Source organism: Ambystoma mexicanum, chromosome 1q (genome assembly GCF_040938575.1).
Source record: "Ambystoma mexicanum isolate Mex_15411 chromosome 1q, UKY_AmexF1_1, whole genome shotgun sequence".
Taxonomy (NCBI): Eukaryota; Metazoa; Chordata; class Amphibia; order Caudata; family Ambystomatidae; genus Ambystoma; species Ambystoma mexicanum.
Window position 1 is genome coordinate 792,099,395 of NC_090922.1, and position 24,432 is coordinate 792,123,826.

At 44.1% G+C, this 24,432-nt stretch overlaps 1 protein-coding gene across 6 annotated transcripts in view; it reads left to right on the forward strand.

Annotated features, from left to right (window-relative positions):
- The window catches only part of ODR4 (odr-4 GPCR localization factor homolog), a 1,066,769-nt gene that overhangs the window by 16,838 nt on the left and 1,025,499 nt on the right, over nucleotides 1-24,432 (forward strand). Inside the window, exon 2 of one of the 6 annotated variants that reach the window (XM_069641379.1) lies at nucleotides 18,115-18,250. The exons of the other annotated variants lie outside the window; for them this stretch is intronic. The gene's annotated coding sequence lies outside the window, so the exon portion shown is untranslated. The remainder of the gene's footprint in view (nucleotides 1-18,114; nucleotides 18,251-24,432) is intronic. 6 annotated transcript variants of the gene reach the window in all.

A 24,432-nucleotide genomic window follows, 5' to 3' on the forward strand; every position in this document is an offset into this window, starting at 1 on the left:
GGCACTAGTGCGTCCCTCGTGCCGTTCGGGGTTACTTACCTATACTAACTTCCCTGTTTGTTATTTTCTCCTGTCGTTGTCTTCAGAATCCTGGACTCCTCTTACTACATTTATCTTTACTCAGGTCAGTTGTTATCAATTCTATAGCTATAGTGAGAACCGATACTGATTTAGTTCAATTCCACTCATTTGTGTTATTCTTTGTAGATCATCCCGGGGAACCTCAACTCCACTCCAATATCTATCTAGGTAGTTGTCCAATCATTTCAACTGTTCTAATCACTTGTATAATATCAACACTGTCTAATATCTTGGTATTCTTTTGCAGCATTGGTATTGGCGGTGTGTGTTCTCCCCGCTCTTTTACTCAATTGACATCTCTGTCTGTTCTAACTGAAACAGCAGAGAGGTACATTGTGGAAAAGAGCCCCTCTTTGAGGAAGCCTGAGTCTTGTACTCAGGGGAGTTGGGATGGAAGGCTGAATTCAGAATCTTATACCACCAACATCTCCAAGGTCATTTTCTCTGCATCTTCGGCCTATTCGGAGTGGTGAGTAACAGGTGGCGAGCCTAATGGGCAAGGTAGTTTTGGAGATGATGGCTAGGCCACCGCCTTTGGCATTGGGTCTGTCTACTCTGAGGATCTGGTGGCTGTCAGGTACAGCTAGCATCAGCGTAGGTCCTGCTGCCTCATGGAGCCAGGTATCTGTTATGGCGAGTAGGTCCAGACTACCGTTGCTTAGGATGTCAGCAATTTCGGTGGCATGGGCTACCATGGATCTGGCGTTGATGAGCGACCCGGATAACGTCAAGGTACTCTTAGGATTGGGATTGTGTGAGGGTTTGATTGTGCGTCTGTTTCGGCTCGAGTGCTTCTTTGTGTAAGAGTGGGCAGGCACAGAGTTAGGGTGTCTGTTTTGGTTTCCTGTGCTCGCTTAGCCAGGTGATCATGGGTGGAGAGGAGTCCAGTGGTATTGTTTGTTTTGTTTCTTTTAGGTTCATAAATGCAAGGTAGTCTTGCCCTGAGTCTCATGTTTCTGTCTATGGGTGGGCTTGTGTTAGAGGTAGCAGAGGCCATGATTGTGAGGAGACCAATCGTGAGTAGGAGGGTCTGGGTAGTTATGTTTTTACTCATGTTAGACAGGGTAGTTGTAAGCAGTAGGTGCTTTGCTAACGCTATCAGTTATTTGCAGTTGACGTTAGGTGTCCCTAAAGGGCTATGTCTAGGTTCGAGGATCACCATATAGACTATGAAAGCGATGTGCAGGTGGTTGGGTGCAGTTTCAACAATAGGGTTCACCTAGATTCGAGAGCCACAGTATAGGCTAAAAATGCAGTGTGTAGGTGGCTAGTTTCAACAGTAGGGGTTCACCTAAATTCAACAATCACAGTATAAGCTAAAAAATGCTGTATGCAGATGGCTGGTTTCAAACAGTAGGGGTTCACCAAAATTACAGTATAAGCTAGAAATGCAATGTGCAGATGGGTAAGTACAGTTTCACCAGTAAGGGTTCACCTAAATGCGAAAATCACAGTATAAGCTAAAAAATGCTGTAGTATTCACTGGCAGTACAACAAGAAAGATGTTTATTCACTGCGGTCAAAAAACTCCTGCGTGAATGTAATGTTCCCTACGCTATGCTGTATCCTGCCAGGCTAAAGCTTCAACACCAAAACAACACCTACTTCTTCACATTTCCTGAGGAAGCCGCAAACTTTGTGGAAACTCCTATCTCATTGCCATCTCACCAATCCGAGACTGGAGAAGAATCTTAAAGAAAGGCGAGTCAACGACATGAAACACACAAGACAAAAAGGACAAACGATGAGAAGATGGAACCTTGCTTCCCCAGCTGGGGCTAGCCCTAACGCTATGGCCTAGCTAACTGAGTCCTTATAAGCGGACGAAGTGGGCGAACCCCTGTTATTTTATTCTATTCTCATGGTTCATAATGAGTTTGAGTAATAGTAATGGAACAGGCCACGACGAAACAGAACATAATAGTGCGGCCTGGGATGTCGTCACAGCCCCCCTGTAGCAGGTGACTTACAAGTTGATGGGTGGGTTTTGGGAGGGATGTGTGGGCATAGTTAAAGTTTGGGGAACTATGAGGGAGGGGCAGGGATACAAGGTAAGATTGTTGGGGTTTGGTTTGGGAAACGAGAGAAATACACTAAAAAGCACACAGGTACTTTACGCCAACACAGAAATGCGCAAATTCGAGGTGGAATACACTGATCATGATCATGTATATATCCATGGAAATGGCTAAACCAAGTAATGAGGACATAAACATTTTTAGTTGGAATGTCAGGGGTTTGGGATCTCAGATCAAAAGGAGGAAAATCCTAGCATACATTAACAAAGCAGGCACCAAGATAGTCTTTCTCCAAGAAACGCATTTACTACTTCAACAGGCCGGGAAGCTTGCCCCAAGTTGGAGGGCACACCAGTACTTCACGTCACACTACAGTCGAACGAGGGGAGTAGCGACCCTCATACACAAAACCATACCATTTACATGTCTCCACTCAGAGTGCGATCCAGGAGGCAGATATGTACTGGTCCATGGCAACCTCTGTGATGTGGTGCTAATCAACATATATGGCCCAAATATAGACGACCCTGTCTTTTATGCCATCCTATTTGGTAAACTAGCAAAGTTCCCCACTGCTCAACTGCTATGTGGAGGAGACATTAATACGATCTTAGATGTACATTTAGACCGCACATCAACACAACCACGAACGTTGTCTAAATCAGCCCTCACGATATTTACTCACATGAACGACTTGAATCTGAGCGATGCATGGCGCGCCCTAAACACCACCAAAAGGGCGTATACGTTTTACTCCTCCGTGCATGATGATGCACTCTGGGATAGACCTATGGCTGGTTACCAACGACGCCTTGGGCTGGGTCACGGATGCTCACATTTACCCCAGAACATACTCTGATCATGCACCCATACAACTAACACCCATACAACTAACACACCGGATCCCTGATACAAAATTAAACAAACCACCCTGGTGGTTTAAACCTGCTGCCCTTCAGGACCCGGTCTATAAGATGGAACTAGCAAAGTCCATACGAGAATACTTTGACATTAACAAAGGATCAGGGACTAGCGAAGCGGTGCTATGGCAAGCATTTAAAGTCTGCATCAGGGGCACTGCAATGTCTACAGAATTCGGAGTCCTTAAAGACATCTGTAGAGACTTAGCACGCCGTGAAACAGACCTTGCCAATTCGCAGACTCAATACGCACAATCACCGTCCCAACAGCTAGGACTAGAAATTAAAACGAAACTCGATGAATATAAGGAAGTGGCCGATCGTGACACCCGCTACTTCGACAGGCCCATGGCTGCAAGGAGGTAGGGGGAGAGTGAGCGGCCCGGTAGACTATTAGCCAGAATGGTTCGAGGTGAGAGTGGCCTGACTACCATCCCCTGCATAAGGCGCCCAGATGGTAATGGTATGGAAAAGTTTTATGACTTCTACAACCAACTATATTCCCCCCCTCCCCCAAAAGCGTTGCCACCAACGACGAAATAGACCATTACCTTTCCCAAATACCAACGACATTAATAGCGAAGCTACTAGGGACGCCTTTGAAACACCAATTACAGAGGCAGAAATATCCGAAGCCATAAAAACATTACCAAATGGCAAAAGCTCCGGGCACAGACGGCCTCGGAGCAGAATTCTACAAGGAATTCAGCCAACTCCTCACACCCAGGCTGTACGCAGTATGGACAGAGGCCTTGGAGAAGGGTGTGCTCCCCGAAACCACCCGTGAGGCAGTTATCACCTTACTGCTCAAACCAGGGAAACCGCTGGAGGAGTGTGGCTCCTATAGGCCTCTATCATTAATTAATACTGACGGCAAAAATTTTGCGAAAATACTGGCCACTCGATTGACCCCATTGATGCCTCATATCGTCCATGAAGACCAAGCAGGTTTCATCATGGGTAGGTCGACTGCAACAAATATTAGACGCTGCCATAGGATAATGACGGCGATATCAAAAGACATACAAGCAGTAGCAGTGTCCCTCGACATGCAAAAAGCATTCAACACAGTATACTGGCCCTTCTTATTTAGGGCATTACAGAACTATGGTTTTGGCCCCAATTTCATCAACTGGGTTAAAATATTATATACTTGCCCCTATGCCAGGATAAGCGCCAATGGATCCCTCTCTGATATATTAGAGGTACTGGGAGGCACCCGTCAAGGCTGCCCCTTGTCACCCCTTTTACTTGCACCGGTGAATGAACCCCTAGCAGATATACTCAGAGACCGCTTCGGTGCGTGCGGACTATGGTTAGAGGGCAAACTGGAAATTATTACATTATATGCTGATGATATTTTATTATACCTCAGAAACCCTGATCGCACGCTCGGGAAGGTCTTGGCAGAGGTTAAAACCTTTGGCAAGTTCTCCGGCGGAGATCTTCCCACTTACAAAAGCGACGGCCACACCACTGGACCTTCATGGACTCACTTGGAGCACGGTGCAAATTCAGTATTGGGGGCACGGGTAGCTAGGACAGCTAAACTGTCTCGTGCTTTGAGCTACGACACCCTGTGCACTAAACTGACACGATGGGGTGCCCTACCTATTTCAATGATGGGAAGAATCGCCCTTATTATAATGATCATCCTCCCAAAACTCTTCTATTTGTTCAGTACAGTCCCGGTGTGGCCAGGTTGAGCACTCTTTGCCAAAATGAAGAGTGCCTGCATTCATTTCGCGTGGGGGGGACATCCCAGATTAAACTGGAGGAAACTCACTGACCCATATGCACAGGGAGGCCTAGCGGCACCCGACTTTGAACTCTATTACTTATCTGCACAAGCACATCACGCTGCCCAGTGGGCCACAGACTTCCTCCACCCCAAGGATACACAGAGGGAAAAACATCTATCCAAACCCGCAACACTGCTTCATACCATGACAACGCCGCACCCTAAACATAATGACTCCATCGACCCCACTCGGGTCACGGCTACAGCTTGGGCCAAAATCACTGCTGTCTACTGTACGGACAGATATCACCCGAGCATGCCAATTTGGGGGAACCCCAACATACTACCAACTTTAGATAAGGAGACAGCTGCACATTGGGGCGGCCAGAGGTATCATCCAATGGGGCCAACTGTTTAGGGACAAGCACTTTGTTACTTGAGGAAACCTTAAGGACACGTTAGGGGAAGCGCCCAGACACAGGATGCAATACATGTTAATTAGATCTTCCATTCTTAATATATGCCTACTTTCCCAATGGAACCGGCGATCAACTTAGGTCTGGGATATATGTTCACCGCTGAGAAAGCGAAGATCTCTGCATCCACCCTGTATAGAACTATCATCCAAACCCGCCCTCCGGAACAACATAATGCCAGAAGCAAATGGGAACGAGACTTGGGACTTCAAATAGAGAACGACCAATGGCAACAGATATGCTCTTACGAAACATATATCATGCAATGTCAGATATAAGCTAATTCACTATAAAATTGTTCATAGAACGCACTACACCCCCGCCAAGCTGAGTCGTATATACCCTACAGTGACAAGTACATGCCCGAGATGTCATTCCGAGTGTACAGACATTCTCCACATGCTATGGGCATGCACAACGCTTAGAGAATATTGGGCAGAGATCTGTGCAGCACTAGACGAGATGGCAGATCAGCCCATTGAATGGTCACCGATGTGCATATTGGGCGCTACAGGGAAAATTAACCCAACCTGGCAGAAACTACTGAACCTAAGCCTATTGATTGCTAAAAGGGTGATTCTGTGGAAGTGGAAAAGTAACACCCCGCCAACAAAGGTGGAATGGGACAGGGACATGATTTGAACAAATGATACGAAAGAACTATATATAGACTCCGTACTGCCCACCTCCCGGCCAAGGAATATATGGGACAGGTATACTTAATGGACAAATCTGCAGTCGATGATTCCGATTAACATGGTCAGCGATGTGTGTCGGTGTTAAGGTTCTCCAACTGTTTTATATAGTATGTGTTTTATTTGTGTGCAACAATAAATACATGTTTAAAAAAAAACTATGACCAATAAAGGTAAATAAAAATATAGCTACAGAACCAGACACCAGCTAGTTTGGTATTCATAAATAAAGTCCCTTTCTCTGTGAACATCACTACTATGCCTTTCCCCTCTGACTGTTTTTGCTTTCTCCTTCTTGTTGCTACTCTGTTTCTCCATCCATCTCGCGCTTTGTTGCTCTGCCTCTCACCATTAAGTGTTGCCATGCCTGTTGTGGTCTATTGCTCTCTGTCGCTCTGCAGTCTCGAAATAATATTATTGCTATTCCTTTCCTCTGTCTTGCTATCTCCATTGCTGTAACTCTCGCTCGAGTTAATCCCTCCCTTTTCTCCCACATCGTATTGCTTTGGCTCACGCGCCTTTACATTACGTTCTCTGTTGTACATAGTGGCTGGGTTCCTCTAGCAGTCACTCCAGATAGAAGCAGAGTACAGGCCCATCAACATCTGCCAGCCACAAGAATGGAGGTCTCGGCCATAGGACAAAGTTACTGCAATTTATTAGCAAACAAACAGGGATTGCACCAGAAAAACAGTTTAATACAGAGCTCTCTGCTTCTAAGTGTGTGTCACCCTCTTTTGTTTCGAAGTGATGTCACAAACCCAGGTTCCCTCCTGGAAACCTATCAGCTATGTGGATTGGTGGGTCTGGGCTGGGTACATACAGAAAATACATAGGTTAGTTTAGCGATTGGTCAGCCATGTCCAGTGGTGCCTCCTAGGACCATCTCTAAGAGCACCCATCTACAATGTTGCAGGGTCGCAGAAAGACCATTAGCCCTTGCAACAAATGATATGCCCATGCTGAAGGTGAATTCTGATTGGACAGAGTGTGTCCCTCCCCACCCCCAACCCTGGGAGCCCAGGCAGTTCTCAGACTGCATGCACCACTTCAAGGTAGTGGGAAAGAACATGGAGGTGCAAAGCGCTCTCTAATGTTGCTATTCTCTGATCACCCAAGCCTGTGAGAGTGCAGCCAGTTAACGATACACAGGCAAAACTTGTATCTTCTTTCCTCGGGTTCTCTGGGAACAGTCTTCTCTGTCTAGGTCACGTGTCGAGACCAGGAAATGAAGCCTTCTCGTCTGTAATTATGAGGATTTTAGCCTGAATTTCTCTTTGGTAAAAGATATGAATATAGAGACATGGTTGTGTGTCAGTCCTCCGCCTAAGTGGGTCATATGCATGTGCTTCATGCCTATATGCAGTAAACTAGTGCAGGTCGTGTAGCTTCATGAAAGGTTCATATGTACTTCATGTATAAATGAGGCTACCTCATGATGTCAGTGATGATGTCATTGTCTTCTTGTTCTCCAGTTAGTCGACTTGATGGATCGAAATCAATGCCATGTCGTCCAAATCGTCAATTGGTTATGGTCTAAATGGTTGTCGAAAGGAGTGCTGCTTTTCACCCGTGCGATACATTGATGACTATGGGGATGGGCCTAAAAGGGAGGCGCATCTGTTGTTTCTCTGTCTTCGGGCTGAGAGTCGTGCAGGGGGAATGAGGGTCAGATTTGACCCCTCGTCTACAATCCCCTCTCTGGTCGATGAATTGGCCACACTGGCAACATAACTCTCTCTACTTGTTGGCAGTTTCAGGAGCCACACCTCCGTTATCCCTATGAGGTGTCCATAGTATTTGACATGGTCATCCAGGCTCCAGGTGATGTAACTGCAGTCTCCATCAGGGGTGCACCATCTCATTTCCCCCCCAATAGTCGCGTGTGTTGTAGGGATACTCGAATATTGCTCCTGTCCGGAACAGAGGGCACTGCGTCCATTGTGTTTGCAATGCATTTCAAGCTTTTCTTTCCTTAACTTCTGTCTCTGTCAATCAACAATTTAAACAAACAAGAGACTCCAGGTCACTCCTCCAACTGCAGAGGTGTGTGGCGTCCTACCTATACCCGCAAGGGTTTAAATGGTATCAAACACTCAGGTGGGACTTTTACCCGTTTTTTCGAGTCTACAGTGGCCATAAAGGCCATAAACAGTTTGCAAAACGATATTCATGAACTTCTAAAACAATGACCAGGTTGACATTAATTTATGAATGGTTAAAAATACATAATTTTATTCAAAACTCATTAAACATATTCACTTTTCAAATCAAATGACTCTTTCCTTACTCTACCCCAATGGGGGTCGGAGGGGGTTTCGGGCTTTACCTTAATTTGTTGTCCTCCCTTTTCCCGTACTGTGATCCTCGTTTTCTACCCATGTTGAGGCCCAGGTCATTTTCTTGCTGTACTGCTTACACTGGAACGGTTAGGAGAGAATGTTCTTTACTCCCAACTACTCCCTCCTTCCATCCTTCTGACGTGTATACTTGTCCATACACCAGCATCTGCAGTCTTTTCCAACATCCTGGCATTCCTCGCATCTCTTGGAGTCCTGTCTTGGGACATTGTAACTCCATTTGTATCACTCTTTGTATTTCAACCTTGAGCAGGCCTTCTGTGACATATTCTATACTTTTATTCTTGAGTCTTTATATAGTTGTCTTCGTACGGGAAAGTTTTCTTGGCCATCCACCTTGGTGTTGCTCGCTACCCTTGAACGCACCCTCTTGTGGTGCAAAGTGACAGGTCCATGAGGCATTGTGCTCTTGCTGCTGGGATTTCAGTTGCCACAAACGTTCTGGAAGCACTTATGGTGGTTGTATACGAATTGTTCGTTTTACAACTGTTCGAATTACAATTGACCTTTTCACAACTGACCGAATTGTGAAGGTCAATTGTAACATATATGTGGGGGGAGACCCCCCACAGCCTCCCACCCAACGCCAAACCCCCCAAAAACCATATATATATATATATATCAATTGTGACCCTTTAAATTCAGTCAATTGTTCATTTGAACAATTGTAAACGAACAATTTGGGTAATACCCTTATGGCATAGGATATATTGGGCTGAATTAGTCAAACAGTAATTAACCTGATTGAAATCTACCTCTGCCCAGAGCCTAGCTCTTACCACTGTTCACTGCCTATTTGGACATGGCTCCCATGACAGCATGGATTGGGGTCCAGTTAGTATGGGTCAAAGCTTGTGCATGTGGAAACGTGAATCTTCTTAAAACAAGGAGTGTAAAAAAAAAAACAAGAAGAAACCGTAGAAAACACAAAACATTATCACTACAGTTCGTATCAAGTTCCCCATCTCGTTGCATTGTGATGCTCCAGGTGTTTGTTGGTTGATGCTGCAAAGCCTCAAAACATTTTCTTGCCCGAGTGCGTGTTAATTTAAGCTCTAGGCTTGTAGTAATGGGCGAGTGCTGCATAAAACAATCCCTCCCACACTATACGTATTCTCGGATCCCCAAGTAAAGTGATAATGGATGGGTCTCCACTTGTCAATTGTGGGTAGATGTTTGCTACATGTCCCTATAACAAATCATTTAATGACGAATGACTATATAACAAAAAAAGAACAAACCCCTGTTTACCTAAGCTAAAAACCCACCACTACCGTTTCCCCATAAAATGTAACCCTTTGCCCCACCCCTACATACATTTCCTTATTTTTTTCATTCTCTAATTTTCGTTATTGTAATGATGTACCTCCACACTGTTGAGATTATAATTTAGCTTTTATTAGCAAGTTACATAGAAAGATAAATACCCCCCAACCATCCTGGCACAACTCCTCCTCCAACTGCTCTTTTCATCACTTCTCGTTCCAGGGTGGAATTCTGACCTCCTGTTCCATCATAACATTCCATGACCACATCTTGAAAGAACAATACACAACATGTCTCCCCTTTACAATACTAAACAAATTGAACTTCAAGAAGGTTTTGAATATCACATAACTATATACAATTTCCAAAATAAATGTACAGAACAAAATACAAGAATATTTCATGACATAAAACATGTTCTTACTCCTACCCACCTTACCACTTTCATTTGATCTCACGCTTACCTTAACAACTCTGGATAAATTGCAAATGTGTTCACTTTGAACTCTCACCGCACCCCTAAACACTTGCAACACCTGAACATGTTCAGAATATAAGGGGTCACCTTTTCTTTTGATGACCCCCTTCCTCACCCGTACCCAGTCCCCGACTTCAATTCTGTTAACTTTCATCGACATCCTTTCATTAATTCTTCTAACCCAACCAACCTTTCTCTCATCCATCCTTTTCCTAACCTCTTCCACCACACCATCAGTTTCTCTAGCTCTCCCAAGCCATGGCAGAGAGACCAAAGTATTTGGTTTCCTACCCCTCATCAGTTCAAATGCACTAACCCCTGTCTCTGCATGGGGAGCCAAAAGCAACACGACGCAATGCATACAACCGTTCTCTTAATGCTGTTTTCTTGTCCTTACCTGTCACTCCACTCATTCGCACAGCATCCATGATAAAACCATTTACCCTCTCTGCCATACCATTTGTTTGCAGTTGATATAAAGCCATCCTTTTATGCTTAATCCCACAAAATGTTAGATAGTCTTGAAACAATCCACTCACAAATTGCTTCCCATTGTCCGTTAAAACTGATCTGGGTAATCCCTCCCTTTCAAATATGCTTTGTAGAAATTCTAACATGCACTGAGATGACACATCCTCACAATTCCAAATCCCATCCACCTGGAAAACATATCAATTACCACACCAATAACCCTCCCACGTCCACTTCCTAAATCCATTGGACCAACAATATCCATTGTCAAATCACACCACACACCTGCTGGTGCATCTACCTTTTATAATGGGTTGTCGTTTGGCCACAACACCCTTCGCAGATATCTCACACTCAAAATACGATCCAACTGTCCTCTCTATATCGCGGTCGAATCCTGGCCACCAGTAATCTCCCTTGTGTAGGTAGTTCTTTTGTTTTAAATACTCCAATATGTCCTTGATTACCAATTTCAACCAACCTCTATTGCGTAAAATGCCTGGTACAACAACACAATCCCACCGATATAAAATACCATTCTTTACACTTAACTCTGACCTCACCTCCCACATTGCCCTCTCTTCTCCACTTAACAGTTTTTTATCAGGCCATCCACGTAGAACAAATCCCATTATGCGTGTCCACATTTCCTCAGAATTCAATGCACTCTCCCATTCTGCACAAGTAATCTGTCATACACCGCCCCTGGAAGCACTGGAAAAGGTGGAAATACACGTAACATGGTGGCGCAGGGTTCCACAGTAGAGTCTTTTTTCAACATGGTTGCCTACTTTTTATGTACGAGGATCTGGGATACAATCCTTGAGTTATGCTGTCTATGGTTCCTACTCAGAGTACTGTGTTGTACCAGTGACTCGCTTCGGCTATCCAGCGCTCCGTTGTTACATCCTTTCTCTGTTTTCCCTTTGCTCCGTTTCTCTCCATGTACTAGGGTGATTTTCAGTTTGAGGTATAGTGGTTTGTATACTTTTGCTTCGCCTTGATTCCTTGTTTCACACTATATCTTATTTACTTCCCTGTTTTCTTTCCTACAGCTACTGAAGTTTTCAGACTCCAGTGACTGTTTATTCTGACCTTGAACGGCACTCGAATATTCTTACCTTTTTATATTCGGCGCTGCTGACACGCTCTGTATTTCCTTCTCTTGCAACACCTTTTCCTCCACCCTGGTCTCCGAGACTTAGCGTCCACAAGAGAACTGTTTCTTTTCTTCCTTTCCTTTCTGATTCCGCGGCTCCCATAGTTCATCTCCTTCTCCTCCCTCTCTCTCTCAGCACCGTACTACTGGCTCTTCGGCGTTCACTAGCAGACCTCATTTCTCTCTTACTGCTTTTCTTTTCTCCTGTTGGGTTTACTTAGCTGTTCTTTGCTGCAAGCATTCCATCCTTCTACAGTCTAAAGAAGGCAGTCAGCAGACCTTCTGATTATTTTTGTGCTTCCGTTGAAACTACAACTCCCAGAGTTCTCCACTACGTACCAAGACTCAGATTGTCACAGTGCTATATATCTCTACCTGAAGACAAGATTTGGAACCAACTTCCATACACCATATACCAGGGTTTTTTATGCCAGGAGGCTTTTTCCCTGAGACATTTGGGTCCTGCTCCCTGGGGTTCAGCTGGTCTGGTTAAAAACTTCAGTCAAGGTGGCCTCCGAAGGAGCACATCCTTATCTTCATCAGAAGAAGAAGAAAAAACCCACAGAACAGAGGAAGGCGCGGAGAAAGAAGGCTTCAGAGGTTTAGGACAGTTCATTAGAGGATACAATTGAGGAGGAGTGTGGGGTATTCACTCAGGAAGGAGTCTGACATAATCACTGTTGTATGAACATCCGGACGACCACAAGTTAAAGGAACTGTTTATTTTAAGTTATATTGATAATGAAAGGACCCCCAGCTGCATAACACTACAACCAGGCACACAGGAAAGCAGCAACAGATTCACTTGGAATGCCAACAAAAGTAAACAGCAACATCATAGCAAAATGGAATGTTCTCTTACAGTATGACATACCTCCATTCCAGGCTACTTTGAATAGGCAGGGCTGTATTCTTTCCATGGCAATACTTGCTTTCCATTGTTATTGAACACACCATTTAACTTGCTTATATTACTATATCTTGAACCTACATCTTAATTGACATATATCTATGCCTCATAAAAGCTACACCATAACACATCTCGCTCCTTTATTTTATTCAAAAACATCATCCACCCCTTTTCACAAAAGCAACACGATTCAAGTTCCACACTTGTCCTCCCACTACCCGAATCGCTCCACGCAGCACAGCATTTACCTTTACAGGATCGGAATATAGTGCTTCTCCTTTCTTCTTCACCCCTTTTTTTATCCTCACCATGTCTCCACATTCAATTCTCAGTTTTCTTCCCTCGCCTTGCATTCTCACGCGCTACCCATTCCTTCTTTTTCTTTTTCAAATCTTTGCTCACACCATCTACCCCATAGTCACTTTCTGTACTTCTTCCCAACCATGGAGGACTGACCACCGTGTTTGGTTTACGTCCTCTCATTAACTTGAAAGGGGTTATTCCCGTAAATGAATGAGGTGACATGCGCAGACCAAAAATCCTGTCCTGGATTGCAACTTTTCTATCACATCCTGTTTCAGTTGCCATCCTAATACTTTCCATGATACATCTATTCATTCTTTCTACACACCCATTCCTCTCTGGGTGATATAACGCAGTCCTCTTGTTTTGGATTCCAAACTCTTTGAGATATTTTGCAAAACATCCACCAACAAATTGAGGACCATTGTCAGTCAGAATGCTTTCAGGGACACCTTCCCTAGCAAATATCTGTTGTTACTCCTTTACTAAGGCCTCTCCGGTGGTCTCCCTTACTATACTAAACTCACTCCAGCGCAAAAATAGATCAACTAGAACAAAGATACATTTTCCTCTTCCATACCTTAAATCAACTGGGCCCAGGATATCCACTGCCACATCTCTCCAAACTCCACCTGGTACTTCTACCTCTACCAGAGGTTGTTGTCTAGCCACTCCTCCTTTTCCAATCTTAGTACACATAGGACACTCAACCAGTCTTCTTTCTATGTCCCTATCAAATCCAGGCCACCAATAATCGTTACGTAAAACACTTTTTGTTCTGCTAATACCAATGTGTCCTACATGAGCTAAATCAGTAATTCTGTTTCGTAACATTTTGGGAACCACAGCACGCTCCCATCTGAATAGAATACCATCTGCCACACTTAGTTCATTCCTTCCATTCTTTCAATTCTGTTTTCTTGGGCCACTCACCCGAATCCACATATGTAATAACCAATTTTAAACCCTCGTCCTTGTCCATTTCCTCCAACCATTGTTCCTTGGACACTATGCCCTCAGTATTAATGAAAACCATTTCCATTTCCATATTCTCACCATATGAATCATTTTCATTCTCTTGTTTCCTTAACCTTGACAAACTATCTGCTAGTATGTTTTCTTTACCCGGAATTACTTTAACCACAAAACTGTGACATTGCATGCGGGTAAGCCATCTGGCAACCCTCCTGGACACCTTATCTAGGCCTTTATTCTCTAAAATGTCTTTAAGTGGTTTATGATCAGTGCACAACATAAACCATGTTCCCCATATAAAATTTCTGAATTTCTCCATGGCCCAATAACAGGCTAAAGCCTCTTTTTCAAGGACAGAATACCTAAATTCAGCTCCTCTTAACCCTCAAGATGCATGTGCTATAATCTCTTCCTTTCCCTGATCATCCGCTTGAGACAACACTGCACCAATCCCCATTTCGGATGCATCAACAGTGACTTTACTCTGTCGGTACGTATCAAACTGTCCTAATGGTTGTGCTAAATCTATTTCCTTCTTCAATCTGACAAATTCACTCTCACATTTGGACCAGACAAACTCACTTCCTTTCTTCAGCAGTTTTCTCAATTCAGTCACCTTACTAGCATAGTTGTGTACAAACTTCTGATAAAATGCGGTCATCCCTAGGAATGATCTCAATTGTGCTTTGTCCTCTGGGCTTTTGATATCTTTTATGGCACTTACCAAACTCTCTTTTGGCTTTAAACCATCTGCCGATATTTCATGGCCTAAATATTCAACTTTAGAAACACCAAATTTACATTTTCCTTCCCTTAACACTATGCCATTCTTTTCATATATCTCCAAAACTCTATGCAGTGTGTTATTGTGTTCCTCTTCACTCTTCCCACAAATCAAAACATCATCCTGAAAACAATATACACCTCTGATTTTTCCAACCAATCTGTCCATAACCTTTTGAAAGACTGCAGCAGCAGATACAAGTCCAAAAGGCATGTGTTTGAACTGGAAAACTCCCTCTTGAGTGACACATGCTGTGAGCTTTCTGCATCGTTCTTCCAATTCTACTTGATGGTAAGCAGAAGCCATGTCTAATTTTGAGAATACTTTTCCTTGCCCAATTCTCAAAAGCATCTCTGACAGATTAGGTAGAGGATGGCGATCTACCAACACACACTCATTGAGTTGACATAAGTCCACACACAAGCAGAGCTCACCTGAGCTCTTCTTAACTACCACTAGTGGGGAAGTCCAGTCTACCCCTCCTGTTCTTTCAATAACACCTAGTTTCATCAATTTCGCCAGCTCCTCTTTAACTCCTTCTCTAATTGCCAAAGATACTGGCCTCAATTTTGCAACCACAGGGATACTCCCTTTTCTTAACAAGATTTGATGCTGTATGCCTTTAATCTTTCCAATGGCCTCTCTAAATACTTTGGGGTGTTTACTGATGATTGATGCATTCACTTGCAACACTTGTTCAGGACTATTGGGATCTAACTTGATCTTCAATTTCTTTTGTTCCCTCCACCCCAGTAGAGTAAAACCTCTTTTGGTTACATACATTTTCCCTTCACATTCCCTGTCTTTAAATTGAAAGCGATTCTTACTATACCCTAAGAGATCCATAGGGCCCTGATTGTAGCCACCAGGCCTAATATCAGGTTTAAAAAGTCCTCGTACATCCCCTTTCACTACTCTTTCAAACACTACCTTGGACATGAGTGTTATTTTTGATCCTGAATCTGCCATCATCCATACTTCTTTACCATCCACTTTAACACTCGCATAAGGACGCTCACATTCATCATCTTCTTTATCCACATCATCAACAGCATTAATGGTATCAGTGATGGTGTTAATAACATTATCCACTGGAAATTCATTCTCATCATCAGAAGACTTCTGTCCCTCATCCTCAGTAACATATAGGACCTTTTTTGTGTGTGTTGATAGTTTTTGCAACAATTTGCAAAATGTCCCTTCCTCTTGCATTTCGAACAGGTTGCTCTTCTACCAGGACAAACTACGGATGCAGCGAAGTGTGTACTACTGGCACAGCGATAACACAAGCATTCATCCTTTTCTCCTTTCTCTCCCTTCTGACTGTAGTTCTTCGACTCTGTTCCTCCTCGGTAAGACTGTTTTTCCTTATCTTTGAATTTCTTTTTATTCTTGTGTTCATTCACATTCAATGTCTCTTGCGTCACCTCTTTTGTATCTCCCATTGCCAGTTTAGCAATGCATGCCAAAGAATGTTCAACTCTTTTAGCAATGGTTATTACTTCATACAACGTGGGCTCATCTTTGAGCCATAACTCCTCACGTATGCGATCAGAGTTGCAGAGAGTCATGAATTGGTCACGCAGATGCTCATCATATGCTCCAAGAAACTTGCATGAGGATGCTAACTGTCGGAGTGCAGTTATGTATTCTTCAACTGATTCACCAGACTCCTGTACTCTCATGCGAAAGTTATACCTTTCCAGTATAGTGCTTGTCCTCGGGTTAAAATGCAAATCCAACTTCGCAAATGCACTTTCCAGATCAGAGATGTTGTCTCCCTCATCATCACTTGCAACTTGTGGCAAAGTCTCAAAAATTCTCTGTCCTTCATAACCTAATTGGTGCATTAAAAGAGCAAGTTTTCTGTCATTGGAAAACGAATTTCCGCCAGCTGCTTTCAAATAGTGCATGAAACCCTTCTTCCACTGTGCCCATTTGATTTCTATTGATCCTGGAGTGGCCATAAACATGGGTGGGCCACTAAGATTCGACATAGATATGGTGCTATTTGTGAATTATCACTTGTTATGGTGCAGATAAAACATCTCCCACTTCTCAACTTAAGTGTCTTGTTGCTGCTATTTGGTTCCTGTTATACCAATGTATTTATTCCACTATAGTTTGATGCCTGTGATCACTGAGAACACCTCTCCCAGAGCAAACACATAGGGCAATGTTCTGCTTCAGGTCTTAGGTCACAGGTCAATTCAAGTTTCAATTGAGCACAATGAAGGCAATATTGCGGGTGCTGCCTTCTGATGAGTTTCTGAAGATGCAGTCACCAGCGCTAACCCCTAATACAATAATGTACCTTCTCTGACAGTACTTGTTTGTTGGCTGTGTCAGCAACGTGCCTGCTTCTCAAACTTTCTATAAGTAACAATATATCTTCTTAGCTGTACTTGCTTGCAAAATTATTGGCTGTGTCTGCACCGTGCCTGCTTCCAAATCTTTTTCTATGCACTTCCTTATTGCTTAGAAATATCTTCCCGCTCCTATTTGTAACTCAAAATATATGTCTCTAAAATGTCTCACGCTCCACATGGAACATATGTCTATTTAATGTCCCTTCCTCTTGTGGCTAGTTCTCCCCTTTTTCTTACATGTCATCACATGTGTTCTCAAAGTTCACCCCTCCACATTCCTCATTCCAAATCAGTCTATTGCTTTGCTTCGCTTATTGTGCTAAGGTGCGGAGTAAATGAGAGGGGAAGCCACTTACCAGGCCGCTACAAACGTTCAAAGAACGGAGCGGCTGCTCACCCGTGTGCAGAGGAGGTCCTGACTTGCTTTAGGTTGGCTGGGGGCATTGGTCTCTCTTCTTTTGCTGCTCCCCCACCACAGCTTTGCTCTGCTTCTGCATCAGGTTCTTGAAAATCCTTGTCACCAATGTTAAGTATGAACATCCGGACAACCGCAAGTTAAAGGAACTGTTTATTTTAAGTTATATTTATAATGAAAGGACCCCCAGCTGCATAACACTACAACCAGGCACACAGGAAAGCAGCAACAGATTCACTTGGAATGCCAACAAAAGTAAACAGCAACATCATAGCAAAATGGAATGTTCTCTTACAGTATGACATACCTCCATTCCAGGCTACATTGAATAGACAGGGCTATATTCTTTCCATGGCAATACTTGCTTTCCATTGTTATTGAACACACCATTTAACTTGCTTATATTACTATATCTTGAACCTACATCTTAATTGACATATATCTATGCCTCATAAAAGCTACCCCATAACAATCACTCCCATCATGTGTAACTCCTTAGCCATATCAATCAACTTTTGTTTCTTGAAACTCCGCCTCGCATGACTTGTCCCACACAAATTGCACACCCTTCAACAGGTTTCTCATTTTATCAACTCTATCAGCAAAATTATCTACAAATCTGTGATAACATTAAATCATTCCCAAAAATGATCTCAATTCAACCTTATCCTTTGGTAACCTTATCTGATTTAGGACGGAGACCCTCCTCTGAAATTTCCTATCCCAGGTAGTCCACAACCCGAGGAAGGTGGGAGAGTGAAGAAGAGAAGGAGCTAAAAGGAAAATTCGAGGCTGATGCCATTTGCCAGTAGTGAGCAGCGCTGCCATGGTGAGCTGGTGAAATGGAAAGTGAAGTGGTGCCATTGAGGGAGATGGCAGTGGCATCAGTGGATGAATGAAACTTAAAGCCCATACGTGGGGCATAAGGAAGAAAGCTGGGGTGATAGTGTATATAGTTATGTGATATTCGAAACCTTTTTGAAGTTCAATTTGTTTAGTATTGTAAAGGGGGGAAGATGTGGTCATGGAATGTTATGATGGAACATGAGGTTGGAAATTCCACCCTGGAATGAGAAGTGATGAAAAGAGAGGTTGGAGGAAGAGTTGTGCCAGGATGTGGAGGTCCATCATTTCAATTAGATCCTCATTGCCATTGTAATGATGGACCTCCACACTGTTGAGATTATAACTTCGCTTTTATTATCAAGTTACATAGAAAGATAAAGACCCCCAACCATCCTGGCACAACTCTTCCTCCAACTGCACTTTTCATCACTTCTCAGTCCAGGGGGGAATTCCGACCTTATGTTCCATCATGTTAAGCATGATACAAAAGTTATATAGTCATTCTTTATTAAATGTTCATTATAAAGACTGTGTACCGCTTCATATAATAGAAATGCATGGAAAATTAGTCTTGGAGCAGTCATGTGCTCTGAGTCTCTTCGTATTACAAAATTAATAAAGCATTGTTGTAATGAGTTAAGTGGTTGAAATATCATATGGAAAAACAGTCCCTTTACATGAATGCTGTGTGTAAGAAAAGACAGTGTACCTAACTATGGGTGTGTATTATCCTTTTCTAGCTCTCTTGTCTTGGATCGAGTCACTCGCAGTTGTGATTCTTCTTCTTTGCCTTTTATCTTCTTGCATCAAATCGTCTTCTTTTATCCGGGTAGAGGCCTCACCTCTTTAGGGCATGATGTCTCCAATATAGTTCCAGACCTTTTTCCCTTGCAATTTAACACTTGTGTCCATCGAAACGCGGTTCAAACCATGGACACATGAAACTCTGGAGTAAAACAGTGTGCCCTGGATATAGCAAAGGAATTATTTCGATCCTGTCTGTGCTGTTGTCGTCTTCACTGTTCTTCTGCCTCTCCTGTGCACCTGCAGTTGACGAGAAATAAGACGCACTAGCCATCACAGAAGCTACATATTCATACATCTTATCGCAAACATTGGAGGTGGCATTCATGTCTGTGAATGCTCTAGTGGGAGGAGCCAGGGGTACTTGCATGCTTCGGCCTGTTACCACCCCATGGGGCGTTAAATGGTGGTTGGATCTGGGCTGATTGCGCAATAGACAGTGGAGACATCCTTTTTTTCAAAATGGCTTTTATTTTTGCTATTTTTGAGCAGGCCATTCAGACCCTTACACATCCCGTTCGCTTGCAGGTGATAAACACAAGAGAACTTGTACTGTATTCCCAGTTGGGTTGTGATATGCTTGAAAGTCTCATTCACAAAATGAGGTCCATTGTCGGACTGCAGAACCCCACACCCCCCATTGTGGGAACACCTCTCTAACAAGGAATTTTACAGCCCTGAGGGCATCTAGTTGTGAGCAGGGACCAGCTTCGATCCATCGGGAAAATGGTATATGATCACTGTCATGTAGCGGTAGCCCTGGCATACCTGGATCATATCAATGTGGAGATGTTAGAAGGGGATAGTTGGGCGTGGTATGGCTTCTCTCTCTACACGTAAAGTATGAACAGCAGAAAACTTTACATGTCACACAGTTCTTTGTAAATGCGGATATATTATCTGCCATATTCGGACAGAACCATTCTTCCCGTATGTGTGCAGCAAGTACCTCCTTACTCATGTGAGTACGGTAATGCAATTGCGTGACTGCAGTCTGCAATAATGGTATTGGGAGTACAGGTTTGCCTGTGCTTTCCTATTGCCATAAGATGTCAGTGGTAGACATTGAACATCTCTGTCTCATCCATAACTGTTTTTCTTCTGCCGAGCCCTTTCCTGAAGTTCCATTATTTGTGTAGCTACTACTGTATTGTATCCTTTTTTTAAAATCATGTTGCGCACCTGAATGTGTGCGTTCGATGGGGTATCAAAGTTTGTTATTTCTGAAACATATGCTGCATGCTTTGGTTCCGCGTCTGCTGCTGCTTTGCTCTGGCACACTGGGTCCTCTCCCCTCGTGTGGGCTTGGCACTTCGCGACCGCTATGGCTGCTGGGAATTGAAGCCCCTCGATCAATCGACGCAATAGGGGCGCATGCTGCACTGGTGTGCCATCGTCGGAAGCCCCTCCTCAGCCATCGTGACAGTCCAGAGTGTACTGTAGACATCACGTATGCTGAGTCTGAATACACTGTGATCTCCTGGCTCTTGCATGCTTCTAACGCCATTATGGATGCTACTAATTCTGCATGTGCTGAAAAATGTGGCAATCTCGCGCTTACTATAGTTTCTGCTGTACCGTCAGCTTTTAATGTCACCACTGCTGTCACTGTATGTGTTTTCCCCATTGTCTGGTTTATTGTTGATGACCCGTCAATATATAGTACTTCTCCCCTCTCAAGAGGCTTCTCCCCACCTTGGTAATGTCATACTGTTCCAAATATGTGGTACAGTCGTGTACATAATCTCCTTCCTCCACTGGTTCTGCTACAAAGGTTGCTGGATTTACAGTACTGCATCTTACTATCTTGATTGCTGGATTTGAGATGATAACCTCATATCCAGGGGCCCTTTGTGTAGTCATGTGCTCTTGGGCTTTTCGAGAATGGCTATGCGAGCGTGCTCCACCACATAGTGATACTTTCCGACTTACCTACCGCAAATGCGGCAGAAGTCAGAGCTTGCTCACAAGGGTAATGTCCCCTCATTACTGGGTCTAAACGTCTGCTATAAAAAGCTAAAGGTTTGTGTCCTAAGGTAGTCTTCTGAGTACCACAGTCACCACTACTCCATTGGAAGGTGCGAACAGGAAGAACTCATCATGATGGTCTGGAATCCCGAACACTGGAGCCGTGCATATTGCTTTCTTTAGCCCTTCAAAGGCATCAGTCATTTTGTGTGTCCATGACAGCTTACCATTGCCCTTCTGTGCTACATTGAGCCCGCTCAGTAAAGGTCTTGCGTATGTCCTATAGTCAAATACCCATGCTCTGCAATAATTTCAGAGGCCTAGAATCTGCTGCATCTCCCTCACTGTCTTTGGTGTCAGCGTTCTGCGGATCGCCTCTGCCCTTTCTCCAGTCACCTTTCATCCGTCCTGGGATATCAACTGCCCTATGTATAGCACTTCCTTTTGACAATATTGTAAGTTTGCTTTGTCCACCTTGTATCCCTTCTCTGCTAGCATTGACAATAGATATACTGAGTAATTTCGATACTGACCTTCTGTCTTACTGCAAATCAAAATGTCATCTGTGTACTGTTTGACAGTGGTCTGTCTGTAGGTTGCCCAAATCCATCTGTAGGACCCTATTAAAGATAGATGGTGACTCACCGAATCTATGAGGTAACCTCATATGTTTCCACTTCCGGTTTCTATATAGAAAGGTGAGGTCTTGTGACTCTTCATGGAGTGGTATAGAAAAGAATGCGTTCTTCAAATCTATTACTGTGAAGCGCATGGCTTCCATCAGGATGCTTCATAGAATCGTCGAAAATTTGGAACTAATGGGAATTCTGCTTCTACTATCTCATTCAGAGGGCGCAAGTCCTGGATAATATGCCAAGACCCCCCCGTTGCCTTTTTCCCAGGGAACACAGCTGTGTTGCACTGTGATTCTGATGGCACTAATATTCCCTGCTTCACCAATGCGCAATTGTTTCATAAATGACCTTGTCTAATTCCTTGATATGGGATACTGTCTTGCCCTTGGTAGAATCGCTCCTGGTTTGAGCTTTATTTTAACTGTTCCAATTCCTTTTAACAAACCCACATCATAGGGACTAGTGGTCCACAAGACACTGGGTAATCACCCTAAGCCTTTGAGGAATGGCAGCGGCTGCTTCCGCAACATCGCCATCCTCTGTTGCACTTCTCTATCATTTATTCCCACACAATGTGCCACACTCATCGAATGCCACTTTGTTGTCTGATCAATCATCTTGGTATAGTTCCTCATCTGTTAGGTCATTCAGTCTATATCCTTCCCCTACCACAATCACTGTCCTCCACGATTGCCCTGTGTGTCTGTCCCATGTAATATTATCGCATCATCTCTCACTATGGCAGCCTTGATTTCTATTGGGATCACCTTCCCTTCATTCCACTCTAAGGGGATCTCTTGTCTAAACACACATTTGTTGGGTATCCGTAACGGTCTCCCCAGTATCCCTGAAAGCCTGTGATTAACACTTCTGTCCCATATAAAAACAGTTGGGGGTCCACTGGCACCCCCCTCTGTACCATCCGCCCACAATAAGCTTGTATAAGTTCCCTCACGTTCATGTAATACATTCCTGGGGTATAGCATTGTCAAGACCTGCTCTCCAACAGAAAGTGATTTGCAGAACCAAATCCGACACCCCGCAGAATCTCTGTACATTCATGGCAAGGCCTGACGTTGGTTATCTTCCATCCTTGATACAGGATCTAGTCGGCCCTGTATCTATGAGAAAGGAAAATATCTTATTGCCTATGGTCACCCCATCCATGGTTCCTCTGCCGGATTAATTGTGATGGATAGTATCAAATACATCAGGTCTGCCTGTGGGCTGTTCTAATGAGGGTATTGTGCCATCCCCATCCCTGTGACAGTCGCCCCTCCCACTTTCCACACATGAGTTTGCATCTGCATCATGGAGTACATGTGTGTCGTTGCTATGGTGTTCTGCTGGGTTGGTGCTTGTTGCAGTGACTGCGATTGCTGCATGCGCCCCTGTGCCGGGGCTGCATGCGTCATGGGCTGATATTTTTGTGATTACATGTCCTGGGCTTGCATGTCTTGCGTGTGCATTGTTTATGGCGCATATGCCTGGCTAACACCTAGTCTTGAGTGTGTGGTTCGTCCTGATCAGTGTGATGCTTGGGTTGTTGTTGAATTCCCTGGGTTGGTGTATCGGCCCCCTATACCTACACACTCTGGGTATGTGTCCTGGCCGTCTGCGGAACAAACATATTATGGGACCCCCGATTGGCCTTTGCGGTCCCCCTTGAAATCCTCCCGTGTTCTGGTGCATCTGTTATCCGAACCCTTTTCCCTGAGGCATCCCTCCTGGTCCTCTTGTCCACTGGTTCATGTCTCCTCATCCTGCAAAGCCTACCCCTGCCCTCTGTGGCCTGTTTTGCACATGCTGAGTAACCACTCCTTCTCCACTCATTAACACCGCCCTTTCCATTGCATATTTGAATAATATTTTCTGCACTACTTTTGCTTCCGCATGCTTCCTATCTTCCTGATTTTTTTCCCCTTGCATTAGTCTGGTAGTCCTTGACATAATATATGCTAAAATAACCCCACTGTTTAGTCCCACGGTTGCCGCATCTCAAGGCTCCATTTCTCTTGAATCTGTTGAATATATTGAAGCAGGTCTTCGTCGTCACGCATTTTGCGTGCCATAATCACGCGTGTCTGGGTACTGTACTCTTAGAGTGTGCCATGTGGCTGCTCAGCAGTTATTGAACGGTGCACCATCGTGTGCCATGTTCTGTACTGTCACTCCGGGATACCCTGCTCTTTTCCATATGTCGTAAGCTACCTCTGCAAGAATGGCTGAGGGTAGGCTTTTCATGTCCCCTACTGCTAATGTCGTCCCTGCTGTCCGCCTCTGTAACTCCTAGATCCACTTGCCGAATCCTGCCCTCAACCACGGGAGCTTGGATCTTAAATTGTCTTTGTCCATTTGTTGCCATGGTATATATTGGGGTCACCCACCTCCCTTCTCCAATAGTGGGAATTATGTCAGCTTCCCTTCCTCCCAGATCTTTAGTGGCGTTGAACCCCCTTGCCATCCCTGTGCTTCTCCATCCTGGATGCGCCCTAAGCCTCTACGCATACAGAGTGACATTGGCCACGTCTCACTGTCCGCCCTTCTCTGCCCAAGCCTTCCTTGTCTCCCCATGCTATGTCTCGGTCTAGGATCGCTTCTCTGGAGCGGCAAAAGTAGTTTCCCTCCTCATCGTTCTCCCTCCTCTGTGAGTCTTTATCTGACCCCACGGTTCTAATGCTTGCTGTTTCCCTGTCTATTGTCACTAAAGCCAAGTGTACTTAAAATAACATCGTCCCGCGATTTCTCTTTTGTTGGG